Source organism: Jaculus jaculus, chromosome 16 (assembly GCF_020740685.1).
Source record: "Jaculus jaculus isolate mJacJac1 chromosome 16, mJacJac1.mat.Y.cur, whole genome shotgun sequence".
Taxonomy (NCBI): Eukaryota; Metazoa; Chordata; class Mammalia; order Rodentia; family Dipodidae; genus Jaculus; species Jaculus jaculus.
The window spans coordinates 6545159-6560194 of NC_059117.1; positions in this window are offsets into that span (position 1 = coordinate 6545159).

Below are 15036 nucleotides of genomic sequence, written 5' to 3' on the forward strand. Positions count from 1 at the left end.
GAGCAGAGATGATCAGGGCCAGCCAGTGTGTTCATGGCAGGAGCCTCCAGAAACCACCATCACAGCAGCCTTTGCTAACTAACCCGGCATACACTGCAAATGACTCAAAAATAGTGGGCTACAGTGAGTGATTGTTTAATGAATTCTTAACTCACAGTAGGGCCAGGCGTCCCGACCACCAACCTGCACCGTTACTGCTAGATTATGCTGGCAAGTAGGGTCTTGTTTTAGAAATGTGTGCCTTACCCTCACTGCTGAGAACACACACACACACACACACACACACACACACATTTTCTCTCTCTCTCTCTTTCTGTCTCTCTTTGATGTCCTTTGGCTAGATGATCTTGAGTGATGCACTTGAAAAAAGATCTGGAAATCCTGGTGACTCAAGCACACCAGGGCCTTGCATTCCTCCTGGGGTTGACGGACGCCTTTCTGCAGCTTTCCACAGCCACTGTTTCAGGGCATGGAACTGCTCCTTTGAGCACATTCTGACCAGAGTCTGCCTCCTGCTATGACCAAGTCACTCAGTGTAGCTGCACGCCTCAGCGCCCCTATTTATAGATCTCGCAGTAGCAACGACACCTCCTTTCCCCAGACGCAGGGGCCCTGTCTGCCATGTTGGAGGACAACACTCAATGCCCAAGACAACGCCAGGCCCAGGGGGGTGGAGTCCCGCCCCTGCCAAGCCTGCAGCACTTAACCTTCATCCGTCTCCACCTCAGCTTCTGAGGAGCAAAACTGCCGGATACATACGGGGAGCTTCCATGGGAAGACGCTGCTGGACGTGGGGAGCTTTTCCTACTTTGCTTGAAAAACAATGATAGCTTTTCTGATTATAAATATAAAGTAATATCTTTACCAGAATCTCATACATTATTAAAGTGAATATACAAGGAGGACAACGGTAACCCCAAACCTTAGAGATAATTCTGGCCAGTGGGAGGGAGATGAGGCAAGGGGGACAAAAGAAGGTAATTGGAGGGGGATATGATTGAAATATATATATGAGACAATAAAGGAGCCAAATGATCCTCTTGGCTAGGCAGTGAGATGGGGAGATGGGCATGGGTAGGTGGCTACCTTCTGGAGAACCCACGGTGGGGACCTGAGATGGTGGAGAAGGAAGCTCACCTCCTAGTTCCTCGCTTCTTCAGTCTTCTCCTCTGTGTACGTGGACTTTCTGGTGGACTGGCCTGGTGCACTTTCTGGATGTGCACAGTACTGGATGTTTCATGGACCAACAGCTCTTCCATGTTTGACTCGCCTTAGACCCTGATGGGAGGGCGTCTCTCATGCAGTGAAAGCCTGGCTCTCACTGGGGCTGCAGATCTCCATTCCTGGAGGGCTAATCCATGAGGAGTCTGTGTTCTCACTGCCGTCTTTACTTTTCCTTTAAATATACTTTAAGCTCTTTTAAGCATTTTCTTGTTTTTTTGAAATTTTTAATTGGCAGACAAAACAAATCTGAATTCCTAGGTGGCAGCATGAGAACAAAATTTTTCTCTAGTTCTAATGAAGAGGTTGAGAAAAACACATAATCAAAGACTTTGCTGAGGTGGCCTTGTGGCCAGGCCTCCTGGGGGGCCCTGGGCCTATAGGACTGAAAGGCAGTCACCAGTGTTGTCAGCTTTCTCTCTCCTTTCTTCTCCCACCATAGGCGCTCCTCCTGATCTTGATTGTCATGACCAAGGAGAAAACTTTCAGATTCCCCAAAGTGCTCTCTAGTCCATTAGAGATAGTCCAATACATGAGACTGAGTGAATTATAAAATTGTCTTTGAAGATTGATCGACCCTCCACCGAGTCAGGAGAAAGAGAAGTGTGTTAAATTTGAGCCCCCTTCACCATTCTAAAACGGTTCTCCTCAGGGACCCCGTGTTTTCCATGGATAATTTAGAGTAATATAAGGGTTTTGTCTTACTTGTCTTCAGTCCATCCAGCATAGATGGCTAGAGCTGCTTCATCTGACACTCTCTAAGGGGTCTCATGGTCTCACATCCTTGAGGGGTGTTGTGTGTTGACCCGCCAGGAAGGCTTTCCCATTGCAGTGCTGACCATGTGCAGATCCACATAACATAAAAGGTTTATCTCCAAACATCTCAGCAGCCTGCAACGCTGGGTTTTTTGACCTAGGGAGAGTCTGATTTCTATAAAGGCACCGTTTTATCCTAACGTGTTAAATCAAATACCTGGATTAATTTCTGGAAAGCCTCAACATACTAGTGATGGTCAACTGAAAACGTCCCCAGATGCCTTTTTAATCCATCTTAAGCCTCATAGAAAGGAAGGGACTTGCGCTTTGGCTGGGACAAATCCACTGGCACCTCCTGTGGAAGGAGCAAAGATGCCAAAGCACATCTGGGTGGGGCCCACTAGAGGAGTGAGCGTCTGTGGCTCTGGGCACAGCTGGGGCCTCCTCCTACCTCTGTCACGACCATATAACTTATTTTCTAAACTGGATTACTTTCCAAGTTAAAAAAAAAAAAAGAGTATGCACGAATTAGGTCACATGAAGAAGCACAAGCTGGTATACCAGGGAAAGTATTACTCTACCAAAACTATGCCTGATGGGTCTTGTCCCATAGAATCCAGCCACAGCAATAAACCTGGGCTTACTGAAAAGGAACATCAAACCAAAGACAAAGGGTACCTTGGCAGATGATGAGCTCATCTTGGGATACAGAAGAATATCACTTCCTGGGAATGGATACAAACCAGGACCACGGGGACCAAGCTGAAGGCAGATATGACAAGGCACTTGTGAAGGTCTCTTTGGCAGGGGAAGATGCAGAAGCTGTCATCAGGGCTGAAAATGGGTACTCCATGGTTCGCGCTGCTTTGCTTTCTAACGCCCCAGCTACCCATGCCCTGGCAGCAGCTTTGGGATGTGGCCTTTTCTGTGGGGCACACTTTTACCTGGCATGCTGAGACTTAGGGCGGTGGTGTCACAGAGACTAAAAGCAGAGCGACTGGCAGCCACACTGCTTAGCAGCCCTGAGCTCGCTGGGTTCTCAGCTCTCCCGACGTCTGTTGGCCATGCGAAGTGGGGCAGGGCATTTGTTATGTGGAAAGCAGTGGAAGCAATCCATACACAAAACAGGGGAAGCTTGTCCAAGGCGACCTCAGTGGTCACATTTCAAAAATGACACAGCCTCAGAACAGAGATCCCACCAGCTTCGCCTTTCTTTGCTACAAATAACCCATTGTCATTCAGGGAGGTATACCATAGAACCATACAGAAGCTAACTAAGACAGCCTATCATGGATGAAAACAGTAATAGAAATAATTACAATATTAGTAATAAAACACTGAGTGCTTATTACGCTGTATTAAGTGCTCTAGTACTGTTGGTCCCTCGTTGCTTGTAACAAGAAGACAAGCTGCTGGGTTATGTCACACAGGAGGAGACAGGAAGTAACTTGCCTAGTGCATGGTAGGACTGGTTAGAATTCATGTGCAGCTAATTGAAAAGCCATGTTGCCAAACTTTCTAAAGAGTCATCTCTCACACAGGTATCCAGACAGAAGCAGCTTTGAGTCCATAGTGTGAAGCCCCAGAACGACTTCCTAAGTCAGTAGATCCAAGACCCCCGGAGCGGGCACTTACTGAGCATCACCAAGATCACCAACTGCAAAACCGTTCCAATAGCCCAACAGGAATGTGCACCTTATGGCAACAAATTCAAATAATACTCATAGTAAGTATAATTAAACCACAGCTAGCTTTTTGTAGAAAAAGATCATTTTATAATATTTATGTTTTCATGAATATACACTATTTTCTAGGAGTCTCTCTAATGTTAAGATGCTGTCCAATAGTAGATACAATATCTTTTTAATAATCATTTTATATTTTTATGAGAGTGAGAGATAGACAGAGAGGGAGAATTGGTGCGCCAGGGCTTAGCCACTGCAACAGAACTCCAGATGCCTACGCCACTCTGTAAGCATGTGTGACCTCTCCTGTGTGTCTGGCTTATGTGGGTCATGGAGAGTGGAACCGGTGTCCTTAGGCTTCGTAGGCAAGCTCCTTAGCCACTAAGCAATCTCCCCAGCCCTAGATGCAATATCTTTAATTCAGAGGGAAGGTAGAATTTTCTTTGTATTCAGTATAAATAAATCCAATCACTCTTCAAACTGTGCATGGAAAATGGCTTTTCCCTGTTCACCCAGAGCACAGACAACTGAAGAGTATTCCGTTTATAGCCGTTAGCAAAAGTGAGGATTTAAATCTCCAGCCCATGGAACACAGACACACTTTCCTTCTGACAGCTTAATGAATTAAAGGTGTCCACTCTGAGCATCAGGTCCATCCACAGAACCGTGTTTGTGCAGAGCCGCGGAGAGCACGGCCGAGGTCACTGCCTCCTCCTTCCTTGGTGGTGGGAGGCGGGGAGAGGCGAAGTTCTCACAGACGCGGAAGCATGGCTGTTTTCGCTGATCTGCGCAGACCAAGAGCAGATGTGGGGCGAGCCCCCTGCAAAGGCTCTGGGAGCGGGCTGCACCGCTGACTCACCAAACGCATCCAGGACGGGGACTTCCTGAGCCGAGAGTAACACAAAGCAAGTGGGCTTTTTTTTTCTTTAAATACATTAAATAAAGGCATATGATTGATAGAGTACCTATAAGTCAAGGTCATTTACTTCTTTAGAAATGTGGCCTTTTAAAGTGAATTTGAACATCTGGAGAACTTTTCTGAAAATAAATCATTCCTGCACTGAAACACTAAATGGCAATTTTTTGGCAAGAATTCTATCTTAACATTGCTTAGAAATGAACTCTTGGCAAACCACTAGCTAATGCTCTCCAATGAGATCAGCACATCATTTGTTGTATTCTTAGGATTATTTTCCTTGAACTATTCCAAAAGTTTTGCCTAACAGGAAATGAGTTTCGAGTGAGATAGAGATGACAAGCACTATAGTTTCTCAGAGTACATTCATCAGTCAATATTCCAACGACCAACTGCATGGAGCGACGAAACTTGCAGGAAATTGTTTTTACATGGTGAAGAATCCTATTTATGTAAAACCACAGTTATCATAAACAATCTGTAAGAAAAATATATGATGGAGGCAGATGAACTCTGCAAAAAGAAACAGGAACACATTAGAGGAGAATTAAACATGCAACCTCACATTTATCTAAAAGAAAATAGAATAAATGTGCCAAGACCTCCTGACTTGGGAATCACTTCTTTGTGGCAAAAAAAAAAAAAAAGAAAAGAAAAGAAAATCTTTGGAGGGTTTTTGTTATGTCTCAGCAAAACTCTGGGTTCAGAAAATAAGATTTCTACTTGTCTGGCAACACTGTATTAACAAAAGGCAAAATTTCAGCCCTCATGGGAAATACTAAATCTTGGGTGTACAAGAAACGAAAAAAGAAATCACAAACAAGGTAAGTGCACTAATAGTGTTAGTGCAGTCATCAATAGACCACTTATGCACAGGCAAGGCGCTTGGAAGAGCTGAGAAAACAAAATTGAATTTGTTTATATTTCTACTAATAGCCCTTTAGAAGACATTATGAGCATGCATTAAACTAATATGTGTCCTGGAACTTCCTCTGAAAAAGAATTCTGATCAACAAGAATTATAGACATTTCCCTGAGTGTGTGGGAACATCTCTTCAATGATCCATTTGGTTGTTTTGGTAGTCTCACTGAATTGGTAAGAAAATATTTAAGATGGAAAGGAACTCATTTTCTTAAGAAGAAGCAAACCTTTCCTAAAACTTGGAAACACTCATTGGGAATGTGTAAGAAAGTGAAATAATCTTTCACCAAATGTGTAGCCCAGTAACAAATGATGGTCTGTTCTTAGAAAAGAGGTGGCCAGAGGGTTACTAAATTACCCCCCCCCAAAGAACCATCCATCATTTTACACCCTTTGTGACCTCACCAGTTAAGAGTATGATAAAACTGTTCATGAAACAGTCTTTTGCTGGGGAACAGTATGGTTTTACTTCTGTGTCCCTTAATATGCCTTTACTCCAGACTCATATGTAACTACAGTCATGTGTGGCTTTAGTCATCACAGTTGCTTGGGTTTGGGTGAGTTCATTAACAAACTGGTAGCAAGTATGTCCAACAGTGACAGCATCGTTTCTTTAATGATTGGGTCTTTTGTCATGGGCCTGTGACAGTCAAGCATGGAGATGCCTTGTCTCTGTTTCACTGTTTCACCTGCCTAAACTTCTGGTCATAGCTGCTAGCTGAAAATCTTAGTCAATAGAAATATTAGCTAGAATACATGGACTGCTTAGACAAAGGATGGAACAGCATTATAAGCGAGTATTAAATTTAGACCCAGCAAAAACCAAGTAAAATTAATTCATAATACTCCTAAAAATCCAGAAAGGAACAATAATTTCTGGCCGTCTGCTTTAGACTCATGTCGTCGTTCAGGTTTCACATTTGACAAACACTTGAGTGACTATTTGTACTACGTCCACCGTGTGGACATGTCATTGAACGAACTAGATGGAGATGTGCTCTTCCCGCATCTTCGTAAAGGCAGACGACAGAAGAAAATAAGATATGCAGGCTATCAGTGGGTGCAATGGAGACAAGCTGTGACTCAAGACTTAGGCTGAAGGGTGCGTGTCTCCAGGACGGCCCTGCAAGTGCTGCTCAGGAGGTCAGACCAGAATGCCGCTGCAGACTGAGGGAGCGCGCTGTGCCTGGAAACAGCATTTACCCGAGACCCGGCAGCAGCTGCAGGTGCTTGACATGGAAGCGATTGTTCAAAACACTCCACTTGAAAACCTTCCACCCACACATAGGGTTAATAGCCCATGGTATTTAGTAAGATGTTTCCTTAGATTTCTGTGCAATGAATTTATTTGGGAGTGGTGCCAAAGAAAGAGAAGTGAGTTAGCTTGAAAAGCAAGATGGAGAAGGGAGAAAAGTCGGTACTAGTGTACAGGACATTAGTGAGCTGGCTTCTGGAATGCACAGTGAAGGCTCACATCACTGGGACCTATTCATAAACAAGTGAGACCTGGAGAGGTAGCTTAATTGGTAAAGTGCTTGCCTTACAAACACTGAGTGATGCCCAGAAATTGTGGGAAAATAGGCATGATGATGCACACTTGTAATCCCAGCACTGGGTAAGCAGAGGCAGGCAGACCTTGGAGGCTTGTGGGCTAGCTGGTGTAACCAGTGACAGACCCTCTCTCAAAAAAGGTGGACAAGCATGTTGGAGGGATGGCTTAGTTGTTAAGGCACTTGCCTGCAAAGTCTAGGAGCCCAGGTTTCATTTCCCAGTACCCACGTAAACCAGATACACAAGGTGGTGCATGCATCTGGAGTTTGTTTGCAGTAGCTACAGGCCCTGGCACTCCCATTCTCTCTTTCTCTCTCTCTCAAATAAATAAATAACATATTTTTAAAGGAGGACAATAGCTGAGGAGTGACACACAAGTCATCCTCTAGTCACCACAAGCTTGTGCATATACAAGTGCTCACAGACACACGTGCACTGGTACATACATGAACACACACAGTCCTGTAAGTGTGCACACACAGAGCAAATATCTTTTGACAAAGCTGGTATTTCTTTACTAAATTTAGCCTCCCATTGGTTGCAGATTCTGTTGAGGACTTTACCCTTCAACTCTGTGTTTCTGATGGGCAGACCTTCCCCAGCTTTAGGAAGAGCCCTGTGGCTACAACACAGAGGCAACCTGCAAAATCTGGAGGTGAGGCTGCGTCCAGAAAGAATGTGGCATGATGTACTCAGATACTGACTCAGAAGGGAACAGTTACTTGGGATTTTGAGTTCAGTGTGGTTACTCAACTTCTAACAAATAAATTCATATCAGTGAAACAGACTGAGACTAGGATTGACAATGTATTATTAACATTAAGAAGGCAAATTCCCTACTTTTAGAAGGTCGGGGTTCTCTCCCACTCCCGCTGCGTCGGTCTGTGCGGACTGAGTCCCTGCTTAAGCTTGACATTAAAAGAAACCTGTTGCTTTAAAAAAAAAAAAAAAAAAAAAAAAAAAAAACGAAGAAGAAGGCGAATTAATGAGCAATAAATGAACAAACACCTTCAGTAAAGAGAAGCAAAAGGGCATTCCGGGCAATGCCCTTTCATTTTGATTTTATGTAAAGATTATGGAATTCATTTAAAATTCAATAATGTGAAAACCAAGCTACTATGCCATAGATCACTAAGAAAATGATTTGCCATTAAAGGTTTCCAAGGTATTTCAATGTACTCCATCAACTTTGAATGGTACTAGATTACTCCAGACTTAGAACAAGACTCTTAAAGCTTCAACACAAAAATCATATTGATGTGCTGGGTGAAGTTGGGCACTGGCTAATGTTAGAAGGTGTTCACTTCTCCTCCTTCTCCGCCTGTCCTCAAGACTTGCTGAGGCTGCCTCTGTGAAGGCCACGTGTTCTAGCTCTACATGTATTCTCCACACGAAAATGTCTTCTCAGCATGTCTCCTGACCTGGAGATCTGCGTCTCCAACCATTTGAAAGCTCAGCTTTCAAATTATCTCCAGCGCTTCTTCCCAAACCTGTTGCATTCAGATTTCCCTGTCTCATGTGATAGCATTGTTATCCCTAGCCAGCCTCTCGGTTCTTCCCTTTTCCTTTGAATATCTACTTGAAAGGGTGTTGGCTCTATTTCCAACATATGTCAAGGATCTGTTTACTGTTATATTGTACACAATGTTCAAATAAAACTATGCATATACACATAAATATTTAAAAATTTAAGTCAACTAACTTTTAAATTGCTTATTTCCTGGACAAATATGCCTTTCTTATGATGTAGAAAGTAAAATTCTAGGGGTTTTAAAATTTCTTGAATTTCCCTGAGATGTGTTGTTGGATAGAAGGGTTAGGACAGCCCCGGCCTGTGACTTACTTCTTTGTGAACCAGCCCATGTTCCTTGACTGGCCCTTAAGCCCCAGGCAAAACGTGTCCATGTACAAGAGGCCATGCTACCCAGCTCTGGCTGGCTTGGCTCCATCACTCCAAAGCCAGAGATCAAGTCCTTGCAGAGGCTGCTGCCGACAAAGGAGGGTTTGCTGAGGTTAAGGGCAGAGTCCTTCTGTCACTTCTTCAGGGACCCCCAGCCCCCTTCTATTCAGGGACCCATTCTCATTTGTCCCAATACCCACACTGGAATCCAATCATCTTAACGTTTTCCACCTTATTTTATTTGCTTATTTTTATCTATAAAATTTATTTATAAACATGTCTTTCTGACATCTCCATCGATGGGTTGTAAAGAATGAAGTGGCTGTCTTTCTGCTACCTCAACGTCCATCCCACACAAACAACATGTTGAAAGGCACATAGTCCTACGTACATTAGCAGTATTAAATAAGCAATATCTCCAAACAACTTTTATCTGGGGAAATTAGTATTACTACTCAAGTATAATGACGTTGTATTGAGAAATCTGCTTCAAAGTTGGATGTACTCAAGGGTGATTAAAGACCCCATACCCGGGCTGGAGAGATGGCTTAGCGGTTAAGCGCTTGCCTGTGAAGCCTAAGGACCCCGGTTCGAGGCTCGGTTCCCCAGGTCCCACGTTAGCCAGATGCACAAGGGGGCGCACGCGTCTGGAGTTCGTTTGCAGAGGCTGGAAGCCCTGGCGCGCCCATTCTTTCTCTCTCTCCCTCTATCTGTCTTTCTCTGTGTGTCTGTCGCTCTCAAATAAATAAATAAAAAATTTTTAAAAAAAAGACCCCATACCCTCCTTACCGTGTAGGATGAGATGGCACATGGAGGATGCTCTAGGATGGCACGCAGACATCACGACAGCATAGCAGAAGCCTGCCTGTCCAGAGGCTGGGAGACCCACAGGCAGGTAAGCGTCACTTCTGAAAGAATGTTGTCTCTGGGCTGCAGAGATGGCTGAGTGGTTAAGGCACTTGCCTGCGAAGCCTAAGGACTCACATTTGACTTTCCAGGTCCCACGTAAGCCAGATGCACAGTGACACAAGCGCTCAAGGTCGCAATGTGCACAAGGGGGCGCACACGAATGGAGTTCCATTGCAGGGGCCGAAGGCCCTGGCATACCAATTCTCTCTCTCTCTCTCTCACTCTTGCATGAAAAAGAAGGCAGTCTGTTGCGCTTGCCTCAAAAAAAAAAGAATGTTCCTTGCTAAGTTGTTTCGCATGGGTGTGGTGCCACACATAATGTGCCAAGAAAAGGATATTTAATTCAAGTGGAAAATTCCATGCAACATCCATAATAAAGTATTCAAATGAGCAAAATAATTCCTTGGTATGGACCTTGTTGATTATATACCTGCAGGAAAGCACAGAAGACAAAATCTATTCTATAAATTAAGTCTGTGTTGTGAAATTCTAATTGGAGAAGAGTTTATCAGCGCTTCTCATTGTTGGGATCAGTTTGTCTCTGGAGTGAAAAGTACACAGGTTGTACCCTTTGCTGGCGCAGGAGGGAGATGGGCAACTCACATCAGGTGTCACATCCAAAGTTCTTCTGGAACCATTCCTACGTGCTCTCAAGTATCAGTGTCAAACTGCAAGAATGTTGTAAGCTGGTTGTTCATGTCCGGAAGTCAGTCACAGTGGGTATCTTTATACACACAAATCAGCAACTGCTATGAATCAGTTTTTGTTGTGGTCATTGTTGCTTTGGAGTGGGGCTGGGGAGATGGCTCAGTGGTTAAATGTGCTTGCTTAGAGTGTGTGTATGGGGGAGGGACACAGTGTGTGTGGTGTGGTGCGTGAAGTATGTATGGAGTATGCATGTGTGTATGAAGATGGAGATGAGCGTGGAGGCCAGGGGGAATGTGAAGATGTGCCCTCTAGTTTTCGCTCATCTGCCTGTTTCTTTGAGACAGTCTCTGAGTTAACCGAGAGCTGCTATCTTGCCATCTTTTTATGCCAGCAGCCCAAGCAATACTCTGGTCTCCACCCACACAGGACCAGGGTTGCAGATGTATGTGGCCCAGCCCAGCTGTTTATGAGGGTGGTAGGGAATTGGACTCAGGCCCTCTCGGACTCTCAAGCTTGCATAGCAAGCACTCTTCACCAATGAGCCATGTCCCTAGGCCCTGTAGTGGCTTTGTAAATTAATAAACCCTATTTAGTGCTGGAGGGATGGCTTAGTGGTTAAGGCTTTTGCCTGAAAAGCCAAAGGACCCAGGTTCAATTCCCCAGGACCCATGTTCGCCAGATGCACAAGGGGGCACACGTGCCTGGAGTTCATTTACAGTGGCTGGAGTCCCTGGAGTGCCCATTCTCTCCCCCACCCCTCTCTTTCCCCCTCTTTCTCTGTCAAATAAATACACAAAAAGATTAAAAAATAAACCCTATTTATACCACTGTGTTACAGTCTAGAAAGAAATGAAAAAGTGAGTGAGATATTATAGGTTGATTCCACTTCTCAGAGGAATAAGAGGAATTACTCAGTCTGCAGTAGGGTACTATTCCATTTTGAAAAGCTTCCTGATAATAAGTTTTAGTCCGTGGATTTGGGGATTTAGTTCTCAGAGTTAAGCGGGATTATAATAGGTCAGGGACCAGGAAGACGGCTCAATGGATAAAGGTGCTTGCTTGTAAATCCTGCCACCTCAGGTCAATTCCCTAGCCACACATGTAAGCTGGATTCAAAAGTGGTTCAAGTGTCTGATGTTCATTTGCAGTAGCCAGAGACCCTGATAGACCTACACACACACACACACACACACACACACACACACACACAAATTAAAAATTAAAGGGTCAATATTTTGCATAGTTTATCACCATTTCAAATTAAAGTGATAATTGTAGCATGAGGATGGAACAGACAATATTTTGCTTTTTATATTTCCGAAAAACTTTCCATGAATTGTTAGTGTGCTTTCAAGGTATGGCCAATGGAAGACTAACAGAAATGAAGCAAGCCCTAAAATTAATTCCAAGTACTAGAAGATGAAATCTGTCATCAGCTTTGCAGGAAGCAGTACTCGCCTTCCCACCACTTCTGACTCTCCAAGAGGAGCAGAAGGGCTGGCGGGACGCCCTGGGAGCCAAGTCAGGTGATGGTGGAAAAGCAGCCTGGCAAGAACTTCCACAACTGAGATGTGTAGTGAAGGGAAGGAATGTCCTTCCGGCTCACTCAGCCACAGGGTGCTCAAGTAGCATCCTGAACTTATCAGGGCCAAATTTCACCGCACATGGAGAAACAAACAACAAAATGAAACACAGATAGGAATGTTTCCTAGGTGTCTCACAGATAATCCTGGTCAAATAGAGCAAGGCATGTAAACCCTAGTGCTCAGAGGAAAGTTGCAGTCCATTGTATGAGAAGCGGATAGGAATATTTATAAACATTCATCTCAGACATGGCGCCCAGACATATGAAACAATTAACTGAGCAAGACACACATCTGAGACTCCGCAAGGGTCACACAATAATACATCAAGGATAAATGGAAGAAACATTATTTTTTAAGCAATTTGATTCCTGCCAGAAAATTCTATATACCAAGTTAGATCTGAGAAAATGGTGCAAACTTATGAAGGGAGAGAAAGCGGGAGGGAAGGAAGATGCAATGAGACTATAGCAAAATGATTATTAAGTTCAGCTGTGAAAAGGATGAGTGGAGGCGCCTTGTCTCTGAGTCCCTTGTCCTGGTTAGCACTCACGTGCTCTGGCTGAAGTCCCACCTGGACTGCAGGGGTTTATAACCTGGATAAGCTGCCAGGGCTTTGACCTATCATAGTTGGTGTCTTCAGTGCCAGAGTTGCTTTGGGTTTAATCTCTCCTCTTTAGACTTCCATGGATCTCTTAAAGGGAAAGTTCAAAACAACAAATGAAATGTCATTTCCTGCTGTAACATATTTCCAGGAAGTCAACTACGAAATCTCAGTTTCTAGAAAAAAGTACTGATGCAAAAGGGCTTGAGTGTATACTTATATTAGGGACACACCTTAATAGAGGAAAGAAAACCAAAGTTAAGTCCCAGTTTTAGGAGAAAGAAGGATTTCAAAAATGCTCTCTCTCTCTTTCTCCTTGAAAATATATAAAAACATATTTATTTTAGGAAGTAAAAAGTGCTAGGGAGATTACTCAGTGGTTAAGGCACTTGCCTGCAAAGCCTAATGACCCAGGTCCGATTACCCAGCACTCATGTGAAGCTGGATGAAAAAAGTGGTGCATGCATCTGGAATTTATTTGCAGTGGCACTATACCCTGGCAGCCCATTCTCTCTCTATATCTCTTTGCAAATGAATAAATAAAGATATATTTGTATATTTAAAAATGTATATCTGGGTCTGGAAAAATGGCTTAGCAGTTAAGGCATTTGCCTGCAAAGCCAAAGGGCCCAGGTTCGTTTCCCTAGGACCTATATTAGCCAGATGCACAAAGGGGCGCATGTGATTGGAGTTTGTTTGCAGTGGCTGGAGGCCCTGGCGTGTCCATTCTCTCTCTCTCTCTCCCTCTCTCTCTCTCTCAATCCCTCTTTCTCTGTCAAATAAATAAATAAAAATAAAATATTTTTTAAAAAAATGCAGATCTGGGTATGATGACACACACCTTTAATTCCAGTTCATGGTTGGCAGAGGTAGGAGGCTCACCATGAGTTTGAGGCCATGCTGAGACTACATAGTGAATTCCAGGTCAGCCTGTACTAGAGTAAGACCTTACCTTGAACCCGCCCCCCCAAAAAATGTACAGCAGACAAAAATAGCATGGTCAAGGTGGGAATCATGAGCAGAGATGCGATACTGGATGCAGATGGCAAAGACAAGTGAAGACTCTAAAAAGAGATCGACTAGGGAAACTTTCAATGTGTGTGTGAAGTGTGTGTGGTGTGTGCTTCTGTATGTGCAGAAATGCAGGCCCTGGGCACATGGGTGTGGAGGACACACAGAGGAGACATCAAGGGTCTTCATCTATTTCCTTTCCACCTTATTTTTCCCAAGACAGAGTCTCTCACTGAAGCGGAAGCTGCTGTTGATCTGTCAGACTGGCTGACCTGTGGGCCTCACGGGTTCCCCCTTCTATGTATTTCCCAGTTCTGCAGTTCAGGCATGCAAGATCACGCCGGGATTTTTGTATGGACACTGGGCATCAAAATCAGGTCTTCATGCTTGGGCTTTAGGCCCCCTTCCCCTCTGAGCCATCTCTCAGCCCTAAAACTTTGATTTTAAGATAAGTGTTCAAGCCAACACAACAGATAGATCTAAGGGGCCAGGAACTGACACTTAGGGGTGATTCTGGAGGCCAGCGGGTTGTGTGTAGACAATGAGGATCCGGATCACAGTGTTTAAATAAACAAGGAAATGAGAAGATTGGAGAAATATTTATGAAGTAAAATTGGCAGGATTAATAGTGACTTGATGGAGACAGGAAAGGAGATGGAAAAGACAAATATGGGGCTGGGGATGTGGCTTAATGGTTGATACTTGCTTAACATGCACAGGTCCTGGGTTCCATCTCCAGGACCATAAAAACAGAAAATTTCTGACTTTTGAGTTTTGATCCTGGTCCTCAGTACCCTCAGGAAAGCCCAAAAGAGAAACAGATTAAAGAGGCAGGTCATGATGTCATTCAAGCACCAAAGGAGCCTACAGATATACTCAGGATATATCTCTGAAGGTTGGGAAGGAAGAACCAGAGAGAAAGACCTGAGAGACATCAGAAGGACTGACTTTGGAAAGGTGGACATTTTGGTGCACGCCTTTAATCTCACATTCAGGAGGCAGAGGTAGGAGGATGGGTGTGAGTTCAAGGCCACCCTGAGACATCAAAGTGAATTTCAGGTCAGCCTGGATCAGAGACCCTGCCTTGTAGAAATCAAAAAAAGAAAAGAAAAAGTGACTTTGAATCTAAGAACTCATGGTATTAAGTAAATGGTATGCACTGAAGAAATAGGTCAGGACCCAAAACAACAAAATTCAAAATGAAAACATAAAAAGAGGAACCTATGAAGAAACTAGACAAGCAACGAAGGAACACCCAAGAGCTAGGGGGAGCATGAGGAAGGTGAGCTGACTGGAAAAGGTTGACAGTGGAGTAGCTAGGAATGTGGAT